Source organism: Somniosus microcephalus, chromosome 12 (assembly GCF_052327205.1).
Source record: "Somniosus microcephalus isolate GS21.2 chromosome 12, FLI_Smic_1.0, whole genome shotgun sequence".
NCBI lineage: Eukaryota > Metazoa > Chordata > Chondrichthyes > Squaliformes > Somniosidae > Somniosus > Somniosus microcephalus.
Window position 1 is genome coordinate 204,239,254 of NC_140998.1, and position 27,599 is coordinate 204,266,852.

Sequence of the window (27,599 nt, forward strand, 5' to 3'; positions counted from 1 at the left end):
ATGAGGGAGTCGGCGAAGGCAGAGGGAGAGTCAAATGGAGTTGAGCACATTGCCGATTATTGGCAAGGTGATGGAGAGTGGGAGGTGCAGAGCTAGCGGCGGCCTCGTTGGCTTTCGCGCCTCACTTTCTGTGAGCCCCTAGAGCCCCTCCCCCAACATCACCCTCTTTTTAAATCTCCCACTTAACACACATGTAAAACCCTATTTGTAAACCCCTTTCGCTAACTCCTTAATATACCCCCAATTCACCCCCACATGTACCCCTTTTTGAACCAATGCTTAACCTTGTTTTTAAATCATTTTTCAATCCGCCTTGTGAAACCTCTTTTAATACCCGATTTAGGGTTATTTTATGAGGCACAGAGAAAGAGCCACCGAGTATGGAAGACAGAGAGAGTGTGAGAGAGTGGCAAAGAGTGAGAGACAGAGAGTGGAGCATAAAAATAGATTGGGGGGTGGTGGGTGGGGGCGGAGTTTGAGCTGTTGTTACCAGGACTAATTGCACTCTAAATAGAAACGAAGTCCTCACACCTCTGCCCTGGAGCTGTAACACTGCATGATGTAAAGAAAACCATCTCGGAGCAGCCAGATTGAAAGAGAACAGTGGATGAGGCACCGAGGATGCATCATGCGGACTTTGAGCCAAAACTGGGACTTGGATGTAAACACAAATCCGTAAACTACTCAATAAAACCAAGCTTGGCTCTGGGAATGAAAACACATCCCTTTGTGGGCGGGATGCAGTTCCTCTTCCTGTCCTGGGGAGGCGGTGAATGTGGGCTGCGTGCAGTTCCACCTCCTCTCCTGGGGCGGCGCTGTGTATTGGGTGGGTTCAGTTCCTCCTCCTGTCCTGGGGAGGCGGTGCGTGTGGGAAGGATGCAGTTCCTCCCCCTCTCCTGGGGAGGCGTTGCGTGTGGGGTGGGTGCAGCTCCACCTCCTCTGCTGGGGCGGCGCTGTGTATGGGGTGGGTGCAGTTCCTCCTCTTACATAGAAACATAGTAACATAGAGACATAGAAGATAGGAGCAGGAGTAGTCCATTCGGCCCCTCGAGCCTGCTCCGCCATTCAATGAGATCATGGCTGATCATCCAAATTCAGTACCCTGCTCCTGCCTTCTCTCCATATCCCTTGATCCCTGTCCTGGGGCGGCGGTGTGTGTGGGGAATGTGCAGTTCCTCCTCCTGCACTCCTGTCCTGGGGTGGCAGTGTGTGTGCAGAGGGTGCAGTCACTTAAACCAGAAATGGGACTCAATCTGAAAGACTATCCCTAATCATTCAGTATAAACGAAACTGGGCTTTAAAATTCTGAAAGCGATTTGATCGGGTTGATCTAGAGAAGATGTTTTAGATTATGGGAGGTAGCATAACACAGCGCCATTAATATAAGATAGTCTTCAATAGTGAATTCAGCATCAACCTCTTTACCTAGATAATGTTTCCAACGTGGAAGCGCATCACAATGTTAAAGACCTCAGCTAGTTCAATCCTCAGCCTTCTCTTTGCTAGAGAAAACAGGATGAGAGTGTGTGTGAGAGAGGGAGTGAGTGACAGAGTGTCTGTAACAGAGAGATAGAGGGAGGGAGGATGCGTGTTCAGATGCAGGGCCCCGTTTGGTTTTACAGGTTCGTTTGGGGAAATGTGATCAGGCTGAGGCCCAGTTGGTCTTAGATCATAGAATCATAGAATGGCTACAGCACAGAAGGAAGCCATTCGGCCCGTCGAGCCCGTGCAGGCTCTCTGCAAGAGCGCTTCAGCTAGTCCCACTCACTGCCCTTTCCCCGCAGCCCTACATTAGTTTTCTTTCGGGTACATATATAATTCGCCTTTGAAAGTCACGATTGAATCTACCTCCACCGCCCTTTCAGGCACTGCATTTCACATCATAACCACTCGCTGCATAAAAAAGTTGTTCCTCCTGTCGCCTTTGTAGCTTCTGCCAATCACCTTAAATCTGCTGTCCTCTGGTTCTCGACACTTCAGTCAATGGGAACAGTTTCTTTCTATCTACTCTGTCCAGACCCCTCATGATTTTGAACACCTCTTTCAAATCTCCTGTCAACTTTCTCTGCTCTAAGGTGAACAACCTCTATTTCTCCAGTCTATTCACTTAACTGAAGACCCTCATCCCTGGTATCATTCTTGTACATTTTTACTGCACCCTCTCTAAAGCCTTTAGATCCTTCCTAAAGTGCTGTTCCCTAGAATTGGACACAATACTCCAGTTTTTGCCGAACGAGTGCTTTATAAAGTTGCATCATACCATCATTGCTTTATTACTCTATGCCTCTATTTATGAAGCCCAGGCTGTTTTAACCGCTATCTCAATCTTTACTGCCATCTTCAACAATGTGTGCACATATACACCCCAGGTCTCTCTGTTCCTACACCCCCTTCAGAATTGTATCATTTAGTTTATATTGCCTCTCCTCGTTCTTCGTACCAAAATGTATCACTTCGCAATTTTCTGTGTTAAAATTCAGCAGCACAAGTCCGCCCATCCCACCAGTCTGTCTATGTCCTCCTGAAGTCTATCACTATCCTCCACACTCTTCACTATATTGACTAGTTCATGGCTGTGTTTTAAGATAGAGGGCCCAGTTGGTTTTTACTGACCAGTTTAGGGATGTATATTCAGATCCGAGCCCAGTTTTGGTTACATTCACTTGTTTAGGTATCTTTATTTAGATCCAAAGCTCAGTTTGGCTGTAACAAACAGTTTACTGAGGACTTTACTCACCAGGATCCAGTTTGAATTAGGTTGAATAGTTTAAGTATCTTGGTTCAGATTCAGGCCCCAGTTTGACATTGGTGAATCATTATGGGATGTGTGTTCAATTCCAGGGCCAAGGTTAGTTTTGTTCACTAGTTCAGGGATGCGTGTTTAAATCCGAGGCCCAGTTTTGGAAGAGGGCTGTCCTAGGAGGAGAGATTGTGTAGAATGGGCCTATACTCTCTGGAGTTTAGAAAAATTAGAGGTGATAACGTTCAAACATAAACGATTCTGAGGGGAATTGACAGGGTAGATGCTGACAGGTTGTTCCCCCTGGTTGGAGTGTCGAGAACTCGGGAGCATAGTCTCAGGATAAGTGGTCGCCCATTTATGATTCAGCTGAGGAGGAATTTCTTCACTCAGAGGTTTGTGAATATTTGTAATTATCTGCCCCAGAGGGCTGTGAATGCTGATTCTTTGCGCATACTCACGGCTGAGATAGAGAGAATTATGGACTCTAGGAGAATGAAGAGATATGGAGATCGGGCGGGAAAGTGGAGTTGAGGTCGATGATCAGCCATGATATTATTGAATTGTGGAGCAGGCTCGAGGGGCAGTATGGCCAACTCGTGTTCTTTACTTCTTATTTTCTTATGCTCTTAACACTGACGGCTTAGATGATGCACCCTCTGTTTCTCACCCAGTGTTCTCCTTTGTTGTCGTTGCTGCGAGTTAGCTCTGATAACAACCAGTGCCAGTAGAGTATAGACATGAGCAACTCCTTTCTATTCAGAGCTCAATTAGTGGTAGTGACTGCAGCTCACAGCCCCCTGCTATCAATCACGTCCTTGGCTGCAAATCGCTTTGAAAATTGAGACAGAAAAGTTGTGGTCAGGCCACATCCGCTTATAGCCTGTGCTGTATTGTGAAAGGTCTTGTTGTGTTTTCATCTGTAAGTTTATTCTGTAAAGTAAATTGAAAGCCCGCATCCTCCATATTAATGATACATCTACTTAATAAATAATACCCGCTAATAATGACCTCCTTATTAAGTTGGCAGCCGTGGCTCATTTGGAAGTAATCCCGTCTGAGTCCAGAACTTCTTACGTTCAAGTTCCACTCCAGAGACTGGAGCACAAAATCGAGAACGGCACCTCCGTGCAATGCTGCACTGTCTGCCTTGCCGTTTTTCATATGCGGCAACAAAGGCAGGCCCTGATTGCCTTCTTAGCTTAGTTATTGTGGCAGGTATTTTCCGCTCGGGACTTAATCACAAACTGAACCCACTATACGCTGGTCACTGCGCCACTTTTGGCCACCTGAAGTTACGTTCAAATTTCCACACACACTCACTAGAATAAGGCCCAATGTAAACTCTCCCAACAATCAGCGTAATTGGTCGGAATCGAGGTGTGACTGGAAGAGGGGCATTTCTATAGCATCACAAAGTGGGGTGGGACTCTTGGGAAATGAGACATTCTTACTCTTCTCTGATTGGTCAGTGAGGATGACGTGTCACCAACCGAATTAAAATTAACGAAAGTGTCCCTCTTTTTAAGCACAGGCAATCAGGTCCAAATTGTCAGTAAATATTAGGAGGAACTTTATTAATGTATAGCATCGTTGGCCGTGTTGACAAGGCACTCTCAGGATAGAACCTTGTTTAATTTCGGGAAAGTTAATTTCGGGAGAGCTTAAGTGTGGGTATAAAGAGTTAAATCTATTCGAAAAAAGGCTCCTATCTCTGACATCGCAGATGCAGACGAAGGTGAGGAAGCCACACGTATGTAAACTGCAGCAACCTGACTAACTCTAGTTACACCTCCCCAACATTCAGCTCGCACTAGCTGCTGTAACCAAAGTAAATGTAGTTACACCTCTCCAACATTGAGCTCGCATTAGCTGCCAGAAAACTAAGTAAGTGTGAAATGTGAGTCAGAGGCCCCTGCAAGCGTGGGCGGTGGCATTCTAACGCAGATACTAACATATTTTCAAAAATATTAACACATTTACTGTAAATATGTTTGAGAGAGGGAGAGCGAGAGAGAAAGAGAGAGAGATGCTGCTTCTATATTACGCATTGTTTAGCAACTGCTGACATACCATAACATCGATGGGCCAGAAATTCCAGGCCAGAAGCGTGAGTACGGTCGGCTTACTCACGCTTCTGGCCGTTGGAAATGCCGGCGTTCAGCATGAACAGCGCATGCGGGGAACGCCGGCATTTCCAGACCTCGAGCGCGTGCGACTGCACAGGCAGCGCTTGCGCAGTGAACTTCGTGGATTTCATTCATGAAATCCGTGAGGTTAAGTCCTTAGAAGTTACACTGAAAAAAAGCAAGTGTAAAGTGGTTCATTGGCTGCGGAGGAAGATATATTTTATCGTGGACCTTTTGAAATGCAATATTTTTTGGGGGGAAAGGGAGGGAAGTTATTTTAAGAAATTTTAAGTAAGTTTTAAAGTTAAATTTTTTTTTTTTTAAAGGGTTTTCAGAACGGTAGGTAGAAGGAGCAATTGTGGCTGTGTGAATGGAATGTGAGAATGAGTTATGTATGTATGTCCACATATATTCCTTTACGTATATGTATGTATGTTTTATATTCCTTTACTATGAATGTATGTTTTTAATTATGATTTTCCAATAAGTTACTTTCTCTGAAAGTCATAATTAAATAATACATTCATACACATAAGTAAAGGAATATATACATAACACGCAAAGGAATATATACAGACATACATACTTTCAGAAGCTCCACGATAAGAAATATCTTCCTCCGCAGCCTCTGGAGCAACTGTACCCATGCTTTTTTCATGTGTAAGTTGTAATGACTGGACCTCACTGAAAGCATTAATGAAAGCGGCGAATTATACTGCGCACGCGCTGCATGTGCAGTCGCACGCGTTCTGCCTCTGAACCCCTTCGTTAGAGGACAGGAAATGCCGGTTTTCCCCACATGCACTGCGCATGCTGAAAACCGGCATTTCATCTGGCCAGATGCGTAAGTACCCCGACCGTACTAGCGCATTTGGAAGGGAATTATTGGGCCAACATTTTACATGTCAATAAAATAAAAAATTTAACACTTGCACGACTTGCCCCCTCCCATCTGCGACTGAGGGTCCAAGGAGGTGCATTGAGCAAGAGGTCATCATCGGACGTATCCTCACACTGTTCCCTTTGGGGAACTGTATGAAGTGGTGGAAGGATTTATGGCCGTGATTAACGCTCATTCCGTGACCGTAACCATCTTTGAACCAGCCATTAGGGTGGTTAGTCCTATGGCGGGAGGGTTTTACGGGCTCCCACAACCCATCTGAGGGGGGGGGGCACCAACACCCACGGACGCAAGTATCCCGCTGGATGTCCACCCAGAATTTAAAGTTGGAGCTCCGACTCCACTTGCCGGGACTGTCTGGAGTGGGGTTCAAAACCCTACTCCTTCTGGCCCAGCGGCGGGGATGCTTACTGCTACGCAAAAGGCCCACTCCGCACAAAAGGTGACACCCATACGTTTCCTGCGCCTTTTCCCTCCTCGTGACTGGAGCACTATGCTGCCATTTCACGTTCTCAATCGGATTGGGCGTTTGTCATAGCGGTAGGATCCCCGCCGCTGGGCCAGATCAGGGTAGGGTTTCGAACCCCGCTCCAGACAGTCCCGGCAAGTGGAGTCAGAGCTCCAGCTCTAAATTCTGGGTTGACATCCAGTGGGATATTTGTGTCCATGGGTGTGGGTGGCCCCCCCTCCTTGTATAGCTTGTGGGAGCCCGTAAAACCCTCCCGCCATAGGACTAACCGCCCTAATGGCTAGTTCAAAGATGGTTACGGTCACGGAATGAGCGTTAATCACGGCCATAAATCCTTCCACCACTTCATAGAGTTCCCCAAAGGGAACAGTGTGAAGACACGTATGACGACGACATTGCTAAATAAATAAATGGAATTTAAAAAATTCTTTTAAAAGTCTTTAAATTGCTTTAATTCTCTTTAAAACTACTTCAGATTACTCAAAATAATGTAAGCATTTTAAAAAGTTTATAAAAGTTACCAAAATCTTCAAAAAACTTCCAAAAACCTATTTAAACTACTGCTTTGCATGTAAAAAAGCAAAGCAGCTTGACAGAAACATTGGGGGCGTGTCCAGTGAAACTGAGACCTCAAGGGGCGTGTCTCACTTACACTGCACGCTCCTGGGTCCGCGCTGGCTGCACTCCTGGGCGGCGTGACGTCATACGCTGCCCGGGAATGTGCTTTCTATTTCTCCAAGTTCAGGCGTCCCAGAAGCTGATCGGCAGGAGCGCGGGGTAAGTGCAAATACGGGGCTTGCACGCGCTGCAAGCCCCGTTCTGGAATTTCTGGCCCATCATAACAGTCGGTGACACGCAGCCCATGTACAAGATGTGCTAGTTGCCCACCTAACCTCCGAAGCTGAGTAAGTAAGGACTATTCCTACAGATTGTTGGTACCGACTAGCTGACTTTCCCCGATAGCCTGACGAAGATTAGCAAAGAAATCCAAGATATGACTAGCAAGAAGAATGAAGAAACCTGAATGGTCTAAATTGTGAAATTGTTTCTTCATTTTGAGAGTGAAATCTACAACAGGTTCCATTCATGAGGCGTTGCTTGTTTGTTTTTCTCATGATATTAACAGGTGATAAGTTTGTATTGTATATAATATTACTACAGTTGGTGCCTTTTATATTGTGGGAAAGGAACAGGAAAATACCAATATAAATGATTTTTGGTGATTGATTTTAAAACTGGCGAATTAGGAATGTCATGGCCGTTTAAGGCGCCCCTTATTGGTGTATTATTGTGGTTGATTACCTATTCAAATAACATTTTAATATATGGTTTTTCAAATAATATTTATTTAGTATAATAGTGCACATTCAATAACATTTTAATTCGTATATGTTGAGAAATCCAGGGAAGAATCAATAGCGTTTTAATATATATAAATATATATTTTGATCAATATTTTAACGTCTATTAAATGTGTTTTTATTGGGCATTCATTTGCTTGTTTGCGGATATGTGTTTGGTTTTTAGATGAGTATGAAATATGTATATTATTGGTTCATAAATCTCCTATCAAATCGTTATTCCAATAAACATTTTAATAGGTGTTGTGATTGTTATTGAATTAGTATTTTAAATGATTTTGAAAAGGCATTAACTGATATTTAAATTGTGTTGGGCATTTTTTTTATTCGTTCATGGGATGTTGGAGTAGCTGGCAAGGCCAGCATTTATTGCCCATCCATAACTGCCCTTGAGAAGGCCGCGTTCAGCTGCCTTCTTGAACCACTGCAGTCCGTGTGGTGAAGGTACAACCTTACTGTTTGCTTGTCAATTAGCACATACAGTAATGGAACGTTAAGATGTTGCAAAACATTTTCAATAGATACTGACATGGATTCTCATGTTCCTTTTTCTGAGTTGTTTGTAGTGCTCAGTGCTCTGTGGTGAGGCCAAAATTTGTGTCGGCGGTGTTGGGTTCATGTGCAGACATCCCGTGTACATTTGATAATCTCGTCTATTACTCCATCCCAAACGGGAGGTGGTTAAATTTGGGCCCCCTCTGCGGTCTCTCCACTGTCTATGATTCTAAAGATCCACACAGACGACATTATAACTGCGGTGGAAGAGCTGAGTTCAAGGGCAACCTTGCATATGGACAATGTTCCCTCCTGAAGAGTGATGATGGTACATATCAACTCATCCTGGAATTCCCTTTGGGCTCCAATACTAAGGAACATCTCACTGACGGTGCCCGAGACTTTCTTTCTATTTCGTGTGAGTTTTCCCTTAGTTCCTTTTGTACATTTTCACTCCCGTGCTTCAGTAGGAATCAACATATGTGCAAAGTGGGCAAATATTATAACGTCCCTGGCCGATCTCAAAGTGTAGTTGAAACACAGGGTGCAGGCGATACTGATAAGGGACGTTGTGGTTCATATCCTAAACACAGAAGTATCTAAACATTACAGCAGTAAACAGGCCGTTCGGAGCAACCAGTCCGTGTGGCTGTTTATCCTTCACATGAGCAGCACTCCAAATCGCGTCTGGCTGCTCAGTTCCCACAACTCTTTATTGAAATTCCCTTCAATCATCTGTCGAACCTATTCTGAACTGTTCAAATGAGGATAGATTTGCAACTTTTTGATGGGATGTAAGACGGACGATATTGATCTACACCAGAAACTGAAATCAGTTGCTTATTATTTCCAGACCCGCACGGCAAGTTCAGCATTCTGCCGCAGTCTGGTTCTATCGCCGCTGTCCCGTTGCTTTATAAGTTTAAGCACTGCTGTCAAATCGTCCCAAAATCTATGGTAGTCTAATGCGGTCTGGCCCCAAATTTAAAGGCGTTCTTGGTGTTGGTCGTTCCTCAAACCAGCCAAAAACCAACCGTATCCGCCCTTGTAGCCAACACATACAGTGAGTCCAAAGCACACTATGTTGTTCCATCTGTGAACTAACTGCGGTTCTCTTTAGAATCTTGACATTTATATTTAACATCAATGTTAAATGCAGACTCCAGTAATCTTTTCATGCCCGTTTCCACTGGAGGTGCGGCTTTCACTTTCTTATCAACCTGGAGCCCCACATTTCGCCTCTATTCCACATCACCGTTCAAACTAAAATCTACTGCCTCATATTCACTGACACTGAGTTGTATCTGCCTCATATTTCCCCATTCTGCTCTCCCTCCATTAACTCTTTGAAACTCCCTTTAGTAGTCAGCGTTACTTACTGGGAGGCGTAATTTCAAGTTTTGCCTGTGTATCAAACTGGCGATAAAGGATGAGCCTTTCATTTTACACCATGCCACATTTCCCTTTTCTATGTAATGCAATGGAAAGTAATTAACAGGCGGGTTTGTATAATCAGTAAGATCAGATATTGCCAGTTTTACACCATTTTCATTTGTTAACCTGTATCAATTAATTCTGCTATTAATTACTGTCGGTACATTGGGACATCACTATTTCCAGCGCTATATACAAATAATCGATATACACGATCAATAGAAACAATTAATAAACTCAACCCTGTGGGACATTCTCCTCAGTTACCATCCATTCTGAGCAACTGCAAATAACGGCGACGCACTGCTTCATCCCTTCCAAACAGTTGTTTTGCAATTTCTACCTTATCCTTAATTCCAAACTTCTTCATATTTATTTTCAAATAATCTGCTGTATTTATCATCAGGAATGGCTTGCTCGTTCCATTTCTAATTACTTTTGTGTGAAGCGTTTTAGGACGTTGCAAAGACTTTAAGGGCACTTTATAAATGGAGTCTTTTTCTTGCCTTTCCCTATTCAGAGCTCATTTACCCCGCATTTAATTAGATGTGAATTCCAAAGTACATTTTAGAGTTATGCGAAAGTGAGTTAAAATTAAGATGTATTTCTTCATTCTGTTCCCACGTCACCAACATGCTATTTGTGCTGCAGGTTTCATGAGATTTACATGTGAGATATCTGCTGTGTTTCTCCACCCCAGTCCATGTTACCTGTCGTTTTCTGGTCTCTTCATTTCTTGAGCATCATCTTTCTATATTGACGTTTCTTTGCATCGTAATTTTGGATCTCTCTGCGTCTGCATTAGTCACAATCTGACTGGTAAGTGCTCATGCAAAGCTAGGCAAAGGAAAGGATCAAATACTAGTGATACTTGTAGAGATAACCTTGATTTTAATTCCTGCGTGCAAAACTGGTCTATTGGTATCAGATCCATAATTTGAATAATGTAGGTGATAAATCGAAGAATAGTTAATGACTGGAGGTTATATATTGCCCAGTGAGGCAATAAACTACCTTTTAACACCAAGGCGTAATTCAGAATAGTGAACTCACTTGCAACCCTTAGCAGATAAAAAGTTGGAAAATATATTCCTTTTTAAAGTTCTTTATCAGATTGAGTTGGAGCAGATCACTTGCCCGTTTTAAGATTGAAATGAACCTAACACACGCGCCTGCTCCTACACTTATAGAAAAGCCAGAGATTTCAGGTTATGGCGAACTGATCGCTGGCAAACTGCAGTATTGATCTGTTCCATCATCCACAACTGTCCGGAGGGCTACCTGCAACTGAAGTGGATTAACTACAATGTGTCCCTGCCTCTTCCATGGTCTACTCAAGATGGATGCACGTTTTGGTTCTTGGAGAGTTTCATCCGTGATTACCTTCACTCCATCATTTGCTCATCACGGAGCAGTTCTGGGATGCACAATTTTAATTGGTGGTATCCCCACTCCTTCTCCCCAAAGTCGTACCTTGCAGATTAATTGTAAGTGCCTGCTCTACAGTTAATAGATATAACCTATCGGATAACGGCTTTTATTATTATACTTCCATCATAAACTATTTAATAAGGATTTAGGACCGCGACAAATAATGTATTGAGAAAAGATGGACGTCTGTATTCTGAGTGTCCACCTGGAAACTTAATGAATCGGAATGGTGCTCAAACCAATCCTCATAGCTATACTATTTTAGGAAGATTCAGACCGATAAATGAATGCTGGGGGCAGTCAGATTTAGGCTTATTTGATTGTTAATTCGTATTCTAAGGACTTCCAGTGACGTTCTGAGTATAATCATTCATAAAAGCATTAATAAAGGACGTGGCGAGTAACCCAAAGCTGATCTCTGCTATGATGCCAGATCAGAGATCTGGTTGGGCTTCAGAATTGGATTGAATGAAGTACCAATGTTAACATATGTAGGCCACAAAAACGGACAAAAGGGGAAGGGTGGTGTACATTTTCGAGGAAATATACATTCTTTCATAACTTTAAACTGACCGACAGTAAAGGTTAGATGTTTTCATTACATAACGACCGAATATCAATATTTCATTAGGAGCGAAATCATGCTTACTGAATATTCACGTTCTACATTAATTCCTATTTCAGATGGACTGGAAATATTAATCGTCAATTCCTCGACAGTAGCTGTGGAAGGAACCTCATATATATTATACTGCACGGCCTGGGGGAAGCCTCTGGCCAGCTTGAGGTGGGTGAAAAATGGTGAAGAGTTCAGCAGGTCCCCCAGTGGTGAACTAAAGCAGATATTCCACAACATTCGTTCTGAGGATGATGGTGAATATTGGTGCATGGCTGAAAATGCCCTGGGCAACACAAACCGCTCCACACTGATTTCAGTACAATGTAAGTATATATTAATTTATCAATTAACAAACTCTGAATTAAATTCCAATTTTCTCTTGCCTGCTTGCTGGAAGGCGTCTATGTGCACGAGTTTGGGATAGTGCCACCATTTCCAGCGGAAATAGCGCAAAAGAACCTCGATGGCTCCAACGGAAACTAACGCGACGTCTGGTAAAATAGATAAGGGAGAACCAGTGGATCTGGTGTATTTGGACTTTCAAAAGGCTTTCGATAAGGTACGGCATAAGAGATTAGCGGGTACAGTTCAGGCACATGGGATTGGGAGCAAGGTATTGACTTTGATAGAGAACTAGTTGGCAGACAGAAAGCAAAGAGTTGGAATAAACGGCTCTTCTTCCGAGTGGCAGGCAGTGACTAGTGGGTTACCGCAGGGATCGGTCCTTGGATCCCAACTATTCCCAATATATATTAATGATCTGGACGCGGGAACTAGATGTAATATCTCCAAGATTGCAGACGGCACAAAGCTGGGTGGGCGTGTGTGCTGTGAGGAGCATGCCAAGAAACTCCAGTATGATTTGGACAGGTTGGGTGAGAACACATCCAGAGTATTGTGTGCAGTTTTGGTCGCCTTACCAGATGAAGGATGTACTTGCCATGGAAGGAGTGCAGCGAAGAATCACCAGGCTGATACCTGGGATGGCAGGAATGACGTATGAGGAGAGGTTGGGTCGATTGGGTTTGTACTCGCTGGAGTTTAGAAGAATGAGAGGGAATCTCATTGAAACTTACAAAATTCTAACAGGACTAGACTGACTAGATGCAGGAAGGATGTTCCCGATGGTCGGGAAGTCCAGAACCAGGGGTAAGGGGTAAGCCATTTAGGACAGAGATGAGGAGGAATTTCTTCACCCAGAGAGTAGTGAACCTGTGGAATTCCCTACGAAAGAAGGCAGTAGAGGCCAATTCATTAAATATATTCAGGAAGGAGTTAGATATATTTCTTAAGGCTGAAGGGATCAAGGGATATGCAGAGAAGGCAGGAACAGGATACTGAATTTGGATGATTATCCATGATCTCATTGAATGGTGGAGCAGGCTCGAGGGGCCGAACGGCCTACCTCTGCTCTATCTTCTATATTTCTTCTATATTTCTATGTCTAGCTCAGTATGACTCGATTGGAAGATGGCATATTGTGGCATAAATGCAGCAGGTTGTACATTTATGAGTTTGCAACAGCAGCACATTGATTGGGACCTTTACTCTAATGTAATTGCTCATAAATATTAATCGTAGTCTGAGGTATACAATTTCCCAATTCATAGACCGGACATCCTGTATTTTGATGAGCACAAATTCTCTCAAATTAGCTAATAAAATGGTGTTAAACCAACTTCTGTTAATTGTATTGATGCTGAGTTAACTGTGTAATATTCTGAAAATAGGTCCTTTGAACTGTCGCCTTGTTAGCCGGATAATTATTGAAGAAACACGCCAGTCCACAAGAAACGAAGATGTTTTAAGTAGTACATAAAGTGAAGAAATTTAAATTAATTGACCTTTTAATACAGAGACGGGTGAATCACGGTTGTGGGTATATTATACATAATTAACACTCTGAACTTGCTCCGTCTGAGGTTCCCCCATAACAATTGTCAGGACAGGTCTGGTTGGACTGAACACTCATTCGGTTTAATATGAAATTATTCCTTACAGCGCTCACGTGTTACAAGTGAAAATATAGTAAGCCACCAACTGGTGCAAAAAAGGCTGCTTCATATTAAATTGGAAACTACCAGAACTATTATGGTTAGCTCAACTCATGACTTAATTGTACTTCGACACTGCAACTGTTTACATGATCATTTCCTATTGATGTTTCCATCTTTTTAGATAAACCCACAATTTTAGGAGCTGGCCCATCACTCGTCAGTCACTAACTGAACGGTGTTAGTTTCAGCAAATGCCAGCTCCATTTAGCAGGTCCATACTGAATCTTTCTCGAATTAATGTTAGGACCACTATCAATCAGTGGTCAATCACCATCTGAAAGTGAGGTCGGCATTATCCATTTTAGCTTTCAGCCTTCTGAAACTTTTAACGGGTTAAATTTTAAAGATAAGATTTGAATTATCTGAGCACCAGGAATAGCCAGTGATCTTGGAAAACAAATTCTTCTGAATTAGGATAAACCATTTAGAAAATCTCACAACATGATAGCAAACTGAAATCTACCCTTTTGTATATGCATGCTCCTTTCCATCTTCTGCAGACGCATTTGAGTATTTAAAACCAATCTAAGTGAAATTGAACTATCTCTATAGATTTTAAATATTACCGCTGTAACTGGTGACCTTGGCGGGCCTGCATTCTGATTGGATTATGTACACTGTTTTTACGAGGGTGGGTTTCATTTGAAGTTAATTTGTCACTTGTGATTTTTACACCAGCGAATCGTAAATTATTTATTTTGAATTTACGCCAGGCCGCAACACAGAATTAAAATGCTTTTACACAAGGATAATCAGGTTCAGACAAGCGTAGTGCCTAATTTTTCATTCGCTTTCTGATCCGAAAATAAAGGTAGCTTGCTTCCTCACATTCACAAATGAGCTTCCAAGATTGTTGTCTAAACCCAATTAATTAATGTACAGCAATGGTTTTTACCAACATTTTAGGAATATTCTCCAGGACAATCGTCCTCATAATAGGAGGAGGAACCATTGGGCTGTTTATTCTAATTGCAGTCGCGCTCATGCTGAAGATACAAAGTTAGGTGTGAACTTTATTGCATAGAATGCAGTTTTAAAGGTGACCCTGTATCAGAAAGTCCATGTATCAAAAACTCGTTTAAATGAATCTCACATGAGTACAGTGTGCATCTGCCTAAACCGGTGCATAATGTAGGAGTGTTAATAATCCGTGACCAGTCGCTCGCCTCTACTCGATTCACCTACACAGTTATATTAGTGGCTGCTTAAATCAGGCTGTCTGTGCATTCTTCCTGTTCCATTATTGGGGTCTGTTTCCTTCTGTTTCAACTGGAATTTTTTGGACTTCTGATCGCAGGCGCGTTATATGCCAAGGGGTGTTATACACCTCCCGTGTAATCTGGATAAAGATGTCAACATGCTCAAAGAATGTGCATAGAAAGCCCTTTCAATGTTTTTCTGCTGCTGTTTTTATGGGGCACCCTCACGCAAGCCTTCTTGCCATGTCTGACTCTCAGCACAACACTTCACCAACTTAAGTTGTAACAATCAAGCTAGTCCAGCAAACAGTAAAACAACAAGAAAATAGTAAAAGTAACGTGACACATATGTATACAGTAGTTGTTACATTTGTATGGCTCAAGGAGTACAACATTATATTTCAAAATTGGTTGTGACTGATGCGCTAAAGTATGATATAAGGGATTATATATGTTGCACTTGTTATCTTATTCTTAACAGTGACTTAAGCTATTTGTTCTGATTAGCTCTCTTTGAAAGCTCTAGACAGACTCCCTACTTTAAATAGACATGCTGATAATTACCTTCAGAAAGGTATCCAATTGAATTCAATTAACAACCAGTATGGTTTGCAATGAGATGCCAATCAAATATATCATTCAACAACCCACACGCGATCTTTACAATTGAAGTCTATGATGGTACTCCTCAGATAGGCATCGTCCCTCAACAGCCAATGATTCAGCAACAACCAGAACAAAATGAGCCAGCACAATTGAATCAGTGCTGCTAGCCTTTAACCGTGCATGTACCATGATATAATATAAGAAGGCATTCCATGCTTAATGATATCAACTAAACATAAGAACATTAATACATAAGAAGATAAGAAATAGGAGCAGGAGTCGGCCATTTGATCCCTGGAGACTGCTCTGCCATTCAATAAGATCATGGCTGATCTGATCCTGATCTCAAGTCCATCTTCCCACCCATTCCCCATAACCCTCAAATATATGTCGATCTCAGCCATGAATATGTTCAATGACTCCGCCTCCATAGCTCTCTGGGTTAGAGAATTCCAAAGATTCAAGACCCTCTGAGAGAAGAAATTTCTCCTCATCTCCGTTTTAAATGTGCCACCGGTTATTTTGAAACGATGCTCCCCAGTTCTAGATTCTCCCACAAGGGGAAACATCCTCCCTGCATCTACCCTGACAGGCCCCTCAGAATCTTACATATTTCAATAAGATCATCCCTCATTCTTCTAAACTCCATTGAGTATAAGCTGAACCTGCTCAACCGATCTTCAAAAGACATCCCCTTCATCTCAGGAATTAAGCTGGAGAAGCTTATCTGAACTGCCTCCAATGCAAGTATATCCTTCCGGAAATAGGAGACCAAAACTGCAAGCAACTCGAGATGTGGTCTCACCAGCGCCCTGAACAGTTGTAGCAAAGCTTCCCTACTTTAATACTCCAACTCCCTTGCAATAAGGGCCAACATTACCTGTGTCATCCTTAAAAATGTTCTGAAAAATTTTGATGAGGAATATTGAATTATTCCTGCTTTCTCACTCCAATGTGTTGAAGCGGTTTACCTAATAATGGGGGTGGGCCTTTGGCGTAGTGGTAGGATCCCTGCCACTGGGCCATGAAGGCGTAGGGTTTCAAACCCCGCTCTCAGACAGTCCCAGCAAGTAGACCCAGAGCTCCGGCTCTAAGTTCTGGGTTGATATCCAGCAGGATACTTGCGTCCGTGGTTGTGGGTGCCACCCCCCCTCATATGGGTTGTGAGAACCCGTAAAACCCTCCCGCCATAGAACTGACCACCCTAATGGCTGGTACAAAGATGGTTACAGTCACAGAAGGAGCGTTAATCACAGCCAGAAATCCTTCTACCACTTCATACAGTTCCCCAAAGGGAACAGTATGAAGACACATACGACGACGACCTAATAATGGTAAGGATTGTGTATGCACATTGACAGTTTTGCATCTGCTATTTAACCAGGTGTTGATAAAATTAATAAACCTTCTCTGTCCGTTATTTATCACACTCAACTTTCATCTACAGCAAGCAGCATGGTGCCGTTACCGCTCATCATAGATAAAGCAAAATGTTCCCTTTTGAAATGTAGGCAGTTCGGAATTGAAAAGATATGGGTATCGGAACTGGTCTGTGCTAATTGCATGAAATAAAAGACACAAGTCTCTGTTGGCCTACATCGCGCAGGCGCAGTGTACTTTCACTAAACATTCCAGTTAATTATGGGAAGTGCCTCATTTGCATTTGTTATTATTCAGGCAGCAACACCGGGAACCTGCATGTGTCTCCGAAGCACACGATGATTTGCTGATTTACAGCATGGGGCAGAATGCACTAAACGCTGAGGTATGTGATGCCAAGCTGGAGTGACAACTGTAGGATGTTTGGTGTGCTGTCATCCAGCAAGTGACTCATAATGGGCAATGCCCAACAGATTACCGGGAGTTTTAGAACACTTTTGGCCTTTAAGGGAGGATTAGCCTCCTCCTCACCTCGCTAAGAGTGCAACAGAGATAGACTCTAAGTGTAGTGACCTACTAAATTCAATTAGGGAGTATTTCTCACCTTGGCGTTCCTTCTCCGACCAAATCTATATCTATATATAAGAGCGGTTGATCTATCTGTCTGTTGGTCTGTCTGTCCTTCTGTCTGTCTGGCTCTACACTCTCAAGTTATAGAGCGTACCTACATGTGCATTACATCAAAAGAAAGCTTACGATTCCAGAACTGTCATAAGCGTATTTACGAGACAAAAATTGCGCCCGCGTTATCCAATAAACGGTCAAAATTCCGCTCATTATCTGCTCATTAGCATCGAGTGACATGAAGGTTGACCAATCGTACGGTCGACCAATCGCAGCGTCACGGGGGCGGGTTCATTGCAAGTGTGGGTGGGCCATCCTACAGTCGAGTGACAGGACGATTGACCAATCCTACAGTTCAGTGACCTGACGGTTGACCAATCGGTGCATGTGTGGGCGGGCCTTATCATTCTGAAATGAGGTGAGTGGCCGCCATCTTGATTCCAAACTCTTCATTTTTTTTCCCTCTTTCTGCGTGTTTCTTTTCAAATCTACATTTCCAGCAAAAAAATAAGTTGCTTTTCAAACACAAATTGTTTTTGAAACAAGTTAATTAATCTGTAAATCTTTTCTCTAACCTCTATAATTTTCCTACCTTTCACCTTTTTTCTAGGCCTCGAAGCCTGGGCCTCTGTTGCCCAGCCACGCCTGAGCTAGGCACCTCCCGTCGCGCTCAACAAGCTCAGGGCCATATCAGTGCGGGGACCCGGGGCCTAGGCTTCTCCAACTGCCAGCAGCGCAACTCCACTCCCAGGCTCCCGGCCTAGACAGGGACCAACACTGGCAGATTGGAGAGGGTGTGCTGCCTCAGCTCCATTCCCAGGGTCAGTAGGTGGGGAGGCTTCATCAGCAACTGGGGTAGGTCGCAAGCCCCGAATAATAATCTGAAGATCCCGTGTTTGCAGCTGAGGGGCTTTCTTCTGCTGACAGCCCCAGGTTAACGGCAGCCATCTTTGTCAATGAGGGTGAAAAGTTTCTGTGCGATGCCATTTTGATTCAGTGTGTAACAGAGTACATACGCGGCCATCTTAGTACAGGAACATAGAGTGGGCTGGGCTTCAGTGCTCCCAATCGGGTCCTGGTGACCGGGACAGACAATCGACTGTGTGGGCGGGGCCTAATCTTTACAACTGAAAAGCAAGCGGCAGTCATTGTTGTTTGTGATACAACACACTTACAGGTGAGGACCCGTTTTTTAATAAAAAGATTGGTGAGGTTGTAAAGTGTATGTTATAGAAAAATTTATCAAAAATATTTTATAAGTACTTTAAGTTTCATGTTTCAAGGTATTAAAAGGTAGGCTGGGCCATATCAGTGCAGGGGCCCGAGGCGTAGGCTTCTCCAATGGCCAGCAGCGCAACTACAGTCCCAGGCTTCCGGCCCAGACAGGGTCCAACACTGGCAGAGGGGAGAGGGTCTGCTGGCTTCCCCCCTCCCTCCCCCTTCCCCCTCCTTCCCCCACTCCCCCTTCCCCCCCCAACCAACCCTCCCTTTCCCCCCTTTCCCCTTTCCCTCCCCCCTCCCCCCTTCCCTCCCCCCTTCTCTTCCCCCCTTCCACCCCTCCCTTTCCCCCTTCCCCCCTCCCTTTAACCCCCCTCCCTCTACCCCCTCCATCTCCCCCCTCCCCCTCCCTCCCACCCCACCCCGCCCAACCCATCTTCCCCACCCACACACCCCCACACACGCCCTTCCCCCCCACACCCCTAACCCCATCCCCCCAGAACCCTTCCCCCACCCCCCTTCCACCCCACACCCCCACCCCCCTCCCCCCCACTCCCCCAGCACCCCTCCCCCCCACACCCTCACGCCCCCTTCGCCCCCTCACCCCCATTCCCCTTCTGTCCCCCCCACCCCCCCCACACCCCCACCCCCCACACCCCCACCCCCCACCCCCCTACCTTCCCCCTTGCTTCCCCCCCTACCTTCCCCCCCAGCTCCCCCTTCCACCTCCCTCCCACCTCCCCCTCCCACCTCCCCTCCCCCTTCCACCTCCCCCTTCCCTCCCCCACTTCCCCCCAGTCGCTCTCTTTCTTCCCCCCAGTCTCTCGCTCTCTCTCTTCCCCCCTGTCGCTCTCTCTCTTCCCCCAGTCGCTCTCTCTTCCCCCCAGTCGCTCTCTCTCTTCCCCCCAGTCTCTCACTCTCTCTCTTCCCCCCAGTCACTCTCTCTCTTCCCCCACGTCTCTCTCTTCCCCCGTCTGTCTCTTCCCCCGTCTCGCTCTTCCCCCCAGTCGCTCTCTCTCTTCCGCCCAGTCGCTCTCTCTCTTCCACCCAGTTGCTATCTCTCTTCCCCCAGTCACTCTCTCTCTTCCCTCCAGTCGTTCTCTCTCTTACCCCCAGTTGCTCTCTCTCTTCCCCCCAGTCGCTCTCACTCTTCCCCCCAGTCACTCTCTCTCTTCCCCCGTCGCTCTCTCTCTTCGCCCCAATCACTCCCTCCCTCCCCCCCAGTTGCTCGCTCTCTCTCTCTCTCTTCCCCCCAGTCGCTCGCTCTCTCTCTCTCTTCCCCCCAGTCACTCGCTCTCTCTCTCTTCCCCCCAGTCGCTCGCACTCTCTCTTCCAACAACAACATGCCCACAAAAATCCCTCGGCACCGCCGGCACTTCAGCTTGTATATAATAAAGCGGTTGGTTTGTCTGTCTGTATGTCTGTCTGTCCGCTGTCTGTTTGTCTGTCCGCTATACACTCAAAGGTTATAGAGCGTACCTACACATATGTTATATCAAAAGAAAGCTGATGATCAGTGGAGAGTCATAGGTGTATTTACTTTTTGGTCAGACAACAATTGTTCCGACAGTATACAAAAACTCCAGGAGCGGAGAGGCAGCGGACCTGCGAGGGAGCACCAGAGGCGGCAGAGGTACTTAAAGAGCACCAGAGGTGGTGAGGCCCAGAGCCCCGAGATTGGAGAGGCAGCAGACCTGTGAGGGAGCACCGGAGGTGGCAGAGGTACTTAAAGAGCACCAGAGGTGGTGAGGCCCAGAGCCCCGAGAGCAGAGGGGCAGCAGAGCTGCGAGGGAGCACCAGAGGCGGCAGAGGTACTTAAAGAGCACCAGAGGTGGCGAGGCCCAGAGCCCCGAGAGCGGAGAGGGAGCGGACCTGCCAGGGAGCACCAGAGGTGGCGGAGGCACTTAAAGAGCACCAGAGGTGGTGAGGCCCAGAGCCCCGAGAGCGGAGAGGCAGTGGACCTGTGAGGGAGCACCAGACGCAGCGGAGGTACTTAATGAGCACCAGAGGCAGCGAGGCCCAGAGCCCCGAGAGCGGAGCGGCAGCGAGCCTGTGAGGGAGCACCAGAGGCAGCAGAGGTGCTTAAAGCGCACCAGAGGTGGCGAGGCCCAGAGCTCCGAGAGCGCAGAGGCAGTGGACCTGCGAGGGAGCACCAGAGGCGGCACAGGTACTTAAAGAGCACCAGAGGCGGCTTACCAATCCAGGTTTCGGGAGCGGGAAGCAAAAAGTAATCGAAGTGTGGCGTCACCAAGAAGCAGGTAAGTGATTGGTTGGTGAGTATTTTCTTTCTAAATTTTTGTAAACTTAAATTTTGTGGTTTCTAACGTCTCTGTTGTGTCGTGGTGACTACTATTAACCAAGGGCCTTTCAGTCAATCATTTAATTGAAGTGAAATTGGTGGGATTCATTTAATTCTAATTAATTAATTAATGGTTAGTCATGCCAGGACAGCCCAGCCCCGTAGTGTGCTCCTCCTGCTCTATGTGGGAAATCAGGGACGCTGCCTGCGTTCCAGATGACCATGTGTGCGGGAAGTGTGTCCAACTGCAGCTACTGACAGACCGCATTGAGGCACTGGAGCTGCGGATGGATTCATTTTGGAGCATTCACGATGCTGAGGACATCGTGAATATCACATTTAGCGAGTTGGTCACACCGCAGGTAAAGGGTGTACAGGCAGGAAGGGAATGGGTGACCAGCAGGCAGAGTAAGAGGCACAGGCAGGTAGTGCAGGAATCCCCTGCGGCCATCCCCCTCTCCTACAGATATACCAATTTGAAGACTGCTGGGGGGGATGACTCATCAGGGGAAGGCAGCAGCAGCCAACTTCCTGGCACCATGGGTGGCTCTGCTGCACAAGCTGGGAGGAAAAAGAGTGGAAGAGCTATAGTGATAGGGGACTCAATTGTAAGGGGAATAGCTGGGGGTTTTTGCAGCCGCAATCGAGACTCAAGGATGGTGTGTTGCCTCCCTGGTGCAAGGGTCAAGGACGTCTAGGAGCAGCTGCAGAATATTTTGGAGGGGGAGGGCGAACAGCCCGTTGTCGTGGTGCACATAGGCACCAACGATATAGGTAAAAATCGGGATGAGATCCTAAAAGCAGAATATAGGGAGTTAGGAGTTAAATTAAAAATAGGACCTCAATGGTAGTAATCTCAGGATTGCTACCAGTGCCACGTGCTAGTCAGAGTAGAAATAGGAGGATATTTCAAATGAAAACATGGCTAGAGGAATGCTATGAGGGGGAGGGATTCAAATTCCTTGGACATTTGAACAATTTCTGGGAGAGGTGGGACTAGTACAAACGGGACGGTTTGCACCTGGGCAGGGCCGCGACCAATGTCCTAGGGGGAGTGTTTGCTAGTGCTGTTGGGGAGGGTTTAAACTGAAGTGGCAGGGGGTTGGGAACCTGAGCAGGGAGACAGAGGAAAGGGAAACAGGAAAAAAGCAAAAGACAGGAAGGAGAAAAACAAAATTAGAAGGCAAAGAACTCAACGGTTTAAATCAAACATGGTCACAGTAAATAATAATTCATAAATGTCTGAGAGCATTAAAAAACAAGCCTGAAGGCTTTGTGTCTTAATGCAAGGAGCATTCAGAACAAGGTGGATGAATTAGCTGCACAAATAGAGGTAAACGAACATGATTTGATTGGGATTACAGAAACATGGCTCCAGGGTGGCCAAGGCTGGGAACTCAACATCCAGGTGTATTCAATATTTAGGAAGGATAGGCAAAAAAGAAAGGGAGGTGGGGTAGCATTGCTGGTTAAAGAGGGGATTAACACAATTGAAAGGAAGGATATTAACACTGATGATGCAGAATCTGTATGGGTAGAACTGAGAAATATCAAGGGGCAGAAAACGTTAGTGGGAGTGGTATATAGACCTCTAAACAGTAATACGGATGTTGGGGATGGCATTAAATGGGAAATTAGAGACACGTGCAATAAGGGCACAGCAGTCATCATGGGGGACTTTAATTTACATATAGATTGGGCTAACCAAATTAGTAAAAATACTGTGGAAGAGGAATTCCTAGAATATTTACGGGATGGTTTTCTGGAACAATATGTCAAGGAACCAACCAGAGATCAGGCCATCTTAGACTGGGTATTATGTGATGAGAGAGGATTAATTAGCAATCTTATTGTACGAGGCCCCTTGGGTCAGAGCGAGCATAATATGATAGAATTCTTCATTAGGATGGAGAGTGAAGTAGTTGACTCGGAGACTAGTGTCCAGAATTTAAATAAAGGAAACTACGATGGTATGAGGCGCGAATTGTGTAGGATTGATTGGGGAATGTCACTCAAAGGGTTGACGGTGGATAGGCAATGGCAAACATTCAAAGACCGTATGGATGAACTACAGAATTTTTTCATCCCAGTTTGGGACAAGAATAAAACAAAAAGGGTTACTCAACCGTGGCTAACAAGGGAAATTAGGGATAGCATAAGATCCAAGGAGAGGGCATGTAAATTGGCAAGAAAAAGCGGTAACCCTGAGGATTGGGAGCAGTTTATGATTCAACAAAGGAGGACAAATGGATTAATTAAGAAGGGGAAATAGAATATGAAAGTAAGCTTGCAGGGAACATAAAAACTGACTGTAAGAGCTTTTATAGATATGTGAAGAGAAAAAGATTAGTGAAATCAAGTGTAGGTCCCTTGCATTCAGAAGCAGGGGAAGTTATAATGGGGAACAAAGAAATGGCAGTCCAATTAAATGCACATTTTTGTTCTGTCTTCACAAAGGAGGACAAAAATAACCTCCCAGAGATGTTGGAGAACATAGGGTCTGATGAGAGGGAGGAACTGAAAGAAATCAGTATTTGTAGGGAAATGGTGTTAGGGAAATTGACGGGATTGAAGGCCGATAAATCCTCAGGGCCTGATGATCTACATCCTAGGGTACTTAAGGAAGTGGCCCTGGAAATAATAGATGCATTGCTGGTCATCTTCCAGAACTCGATAGACTCTGGAACGAGTACCCATGGATTGGAGGGTAGTTAATGTTACCCCACTATTCAAAAAGGGTGGGAGAAAGAAAGCGGGGAACTACAGACCAGTAAGTCTGACATTGGTTGTGGGAATAATGCGAGAGTCCATTATAAAGCATGTAATTGCTGAGCACTTGGAAAACAGTGACAGGATCGGACAAAATCAAAATGGATTTACAAAATGTAAATCGTTCTTGACGAATCTACTGGAATGTTTTGAGGATGTAACAGGGAAAATAGATAAGGGAGAATCAGTAGATGTGGTGTATTTGGACTTTCAAAAGGCTTTTGATAAGGTCCCGCATAAGAGATTAGCGTGTAAAGTTAAGGCACATGGGATTGGGGGCAAGGTATTGACTTGGATAGAGAACTGGTTGGCGGACAGAAAGCAGAGCGTAGGAATTACCGTGTCTTTTTCTGAGTGGCAGGCAGTGACTAGTGGGGTACCGCAGGGATCGGTGCTTGGACCCCAGCTATTCACAATATACATTAATGATTTAGATAAGGGAACTAGATGTAATATCTCCAAGTTTGCAGATGACACAGGCTGGGTGGGCATGTGTGCTGCGAGGAGGATACCGAGAAACTCCAGGATGATTTGGACAGGTTGGGTGATTGGGCAGAAGCGTGGCAGATGCAATATAACATGGATAAATGCGAGGTTATCCACTTTGGTGTCAAAAACAGAAAGGCAGACTATTATCTGAATGGCAATAGATTGGGAGAAGGGGAAGTGCAAAGTGAACTGGTTGTCCTTGTGCACCAGTCACTGAAGGTGAGCATGCAGGTGCAGCAGGCGGTGAAGAAGGCAAATGGTATGTTGGCCTTCATAGCGAAAGGGTTTGAGTACAGGAGCAAGGATGTCCTGCTGCAGTTGTACAGGGCCTTGGTGAGACCACACCTTGAGTACTGTGTGCAGCTTTGGTCGCTTTATCTGAGGAAGGATGTTCTTGCCATGGAAGGAGTTCAGCGAAGATTCACAAGGCTGATCCCTGGGATGGCAGGAATGACGTACGAGGAGAGATTGGGTCGATTGGGCTTATACTCGCTGGAGTTTAGAAGAATGAGAGGGGATCTCATCGAAACTTACAAAATTCTGACAGGTCTGGACAAACTAGATGCAGGTAGAATGTTCCCGATGGTCGGAGAGTCCAGAACCAGGGGTCATAGTCTAAGGGTAAGGGGTAAGCCATTTAGGACAGAGATGAAGAAGAATTTCTTCACCCAGAGAGTGGTGAACCTGTGGAATTCTCTACCACAGAAGGCGGTTGAGGCCAACTCTTTAAATATATTCAAGAATGAGAAAAATATATTTCTTAGAGCTAAAGGTATCAAGGGATATGGGGAGAAGGCAGGTATGGTGTACTGAGTTTGGATGATCAGCCATGATCTCATCGAATGGCGGAGCAGGCTCGAGGGGCCGAATGGCCTACTCCTGCTTCTATCTTCTATGTCTATGCCTATGTTTTCTAAAAATCCACTCATTTGCGGTTGACAAATCCTGCCGCTCATAGCGTTGAGTGACCTGATGGTTGACCAATCGTAGAGGGGATAGCGTTGACTGACGTGTTCGTTCACCAATCCTACAATTTAGTGACCTGATGGTTGACCAATCGGTGTGTCACGGGGGGCGTTTCATTCCGTGTGCGGGCGGGCCTAATCCTGCAGCCTCCCGAAACTCCGCCGCCATTTTTAAAATCCCAACAGCGACAGTACCAGCACAACATCCCCGCACATTGCGGCTCTGACACAGCATCCTGCTCCCAGCCCGCCGGAGCGGCAGATGAGTTGGGGTCACTCGTGCTGGGCCTGACAACCGCTCGACCCGAGACACAGAGCGGGCGGGGGAGTGGCAGTGGCCGGCCGTTAACCACGCGGCCCGCGGCCGGCCACACTGGGAGCTCAGCTGGGTTCAGTCTCGGCCCCAGAGCCCGGCTGGACCTGAAGCGCTAGGCCGCGCACTGCCACCGCGGCCGGGCTCCATTTGCAAAGCCCTTCCCCGGGTGCCAAAACATGGGGAGGGAGGGAGGGAGGGAGAGGAGAGGGGGAGAGGGAGAGAGAGGGAGGGAGAGAGATAGGGGACAGACAGGGGCAGGGAGAAAGAGAGGGGGAGAGAGAGGTGGACAGAGAGAGTGTCAGGGAGAGATAGGGGCAGGGAGAGAAAGGGGGAGGAAGAGAGAGAGGGTCAGGTTGGGGAAGAGTGACACAGAGCAGGGGAGCGGCAGCGCCCGGCCGTAAACCACGCGGCCCAAAAAAGCCCTGGCAATGCCGAGCCCCGCCAGCTAGTTCTTAATATAAAAGTGCATTTCCAATATCATCTTACTCCCTTCAAATTAGGTTGCACCTGTTCAATGTCCAACAAGATCACAAGGTGTGAGCGACTCCAGAGGGGATAAACATTCCAGTTATGCAGTGTTATGTGCAACTTCCGAATTGCATCTTGCTGTCAATGTGGTCCCCATATTCCTCACATTTGACTAACACGGTTGCGACTTCAAGCTTTGCTCCAGCATTTCAACTTCTAATCTAGGCTGGAACTTCATTTCATTACTGAAGGATTGCAGCATTGCCGGAAGACCCGGATGTTAAAACAAGGCCCCATTTGTTTCTTCATGTGGAGATAAACAATCCCATAGTCCGATTGTGGGGATGAAAAAGAGTTCTCCCCGTGCCTTTGCAAACATTTCTCCCTCAATGCACACCAACTACATTAGATTAATTCCGCATTCATCTAATTAACTGGTTGCTGCATTTTTTCTACAACAGCAGCTGGAATCCTAAAGTTTTAATTGCATAGCAGCGCTTTGGCCTTAATAATCATAGAACCATACAGCCCAGAAGGCCAGTCAGCCCACGTTGCTTGTGCTGGCTCTTTGAAAGTGTTTACCAATTAGTCACACTATACTGTTCTATTCCCTTAGCCCAGATTTGATATTTTTTCATGTTACCGCATATCTTCAATTTCCTTTTGAATGTTATTGTTGAATCAACATCCACAGCCCATTCAGACAGCGCATTCCAGATCCTGACAGCTCGCTGAGTTAAAAAAAAAAACCTTCTCATCTCCCATTTTGTTCTTGTGCCAAATACCTTCAACCTGTGTTATCTGTTTAGCGACGCTCATGCCAGTGGGAACAATTTCTCCTGACTTACTGCAGAATTTTGATCACAAATTTCTAATCTCCCTTTAACATTCTCTACTCTAAGGAGAGCAATCCCTGCTTCCCTAGACTCTCCGTTTAAGTGCAGACCTTCATCCCTCCTATAATTGTAGTCAATTTGCTCTGCACCCTCTCTAAATCTTTGACATCGTTCCGACAATGTGATGCACAGAATTGGACACAATACTCCAGCCGAATCCTAACCACTGATTTAAATAATGTTCATCGTAACTTCCTTGTTTTTGTAATCGGTACCTCTATTTCTACAGACTCGGATCAAGTGAACTATTTAAGAGCCTTAGAACAATAGAATTTTACAGCACAGAATGCGACCATTCGGCCCGTTGTACCTGTGCTGGCTGGTTCATAGTGGTTTTCAATTTAGTCCCACACCCCAGCCTTATCTACTCGTCCGGATATACAAATGCAAGATGTTTGTGTCCTTTATCTCGACTTAACAACGCTATTCTCACGGATCAGGGCCATTAGAAAACTTACCTGGCATATAATAGTTAGATTTCTTCTGGTGCAGACAGCACAGTCCCATCACGTTCAGCTCTATATCTGCAATAACTCAATATCTAACTCAACTTCCTTCCGTTACAGAGGGATGATCAATATACAGAGGCTGGTCGTGGTGCTGCAAACTCGACTAAACCAGCTCAGAGCAACGAGATTGTGTATGCGACCATCAATGACTCAAACTTTCGCAAACATGAACAAGATATTCAAAATGAGGCGACCTGCGAATACGCAGCAATTAAACATAATTGA

At 45.4% G+C, this 27,599-nt stretch overlaps 1 pseudogene; it reads left to right on the forward strand.

Annotated features, from left to right (window-relative positions):
- On the forward strand, positions 1-27,599 carry LOC147109944 (myelin-associated glycoprotein-like; annotated as a pseudogene).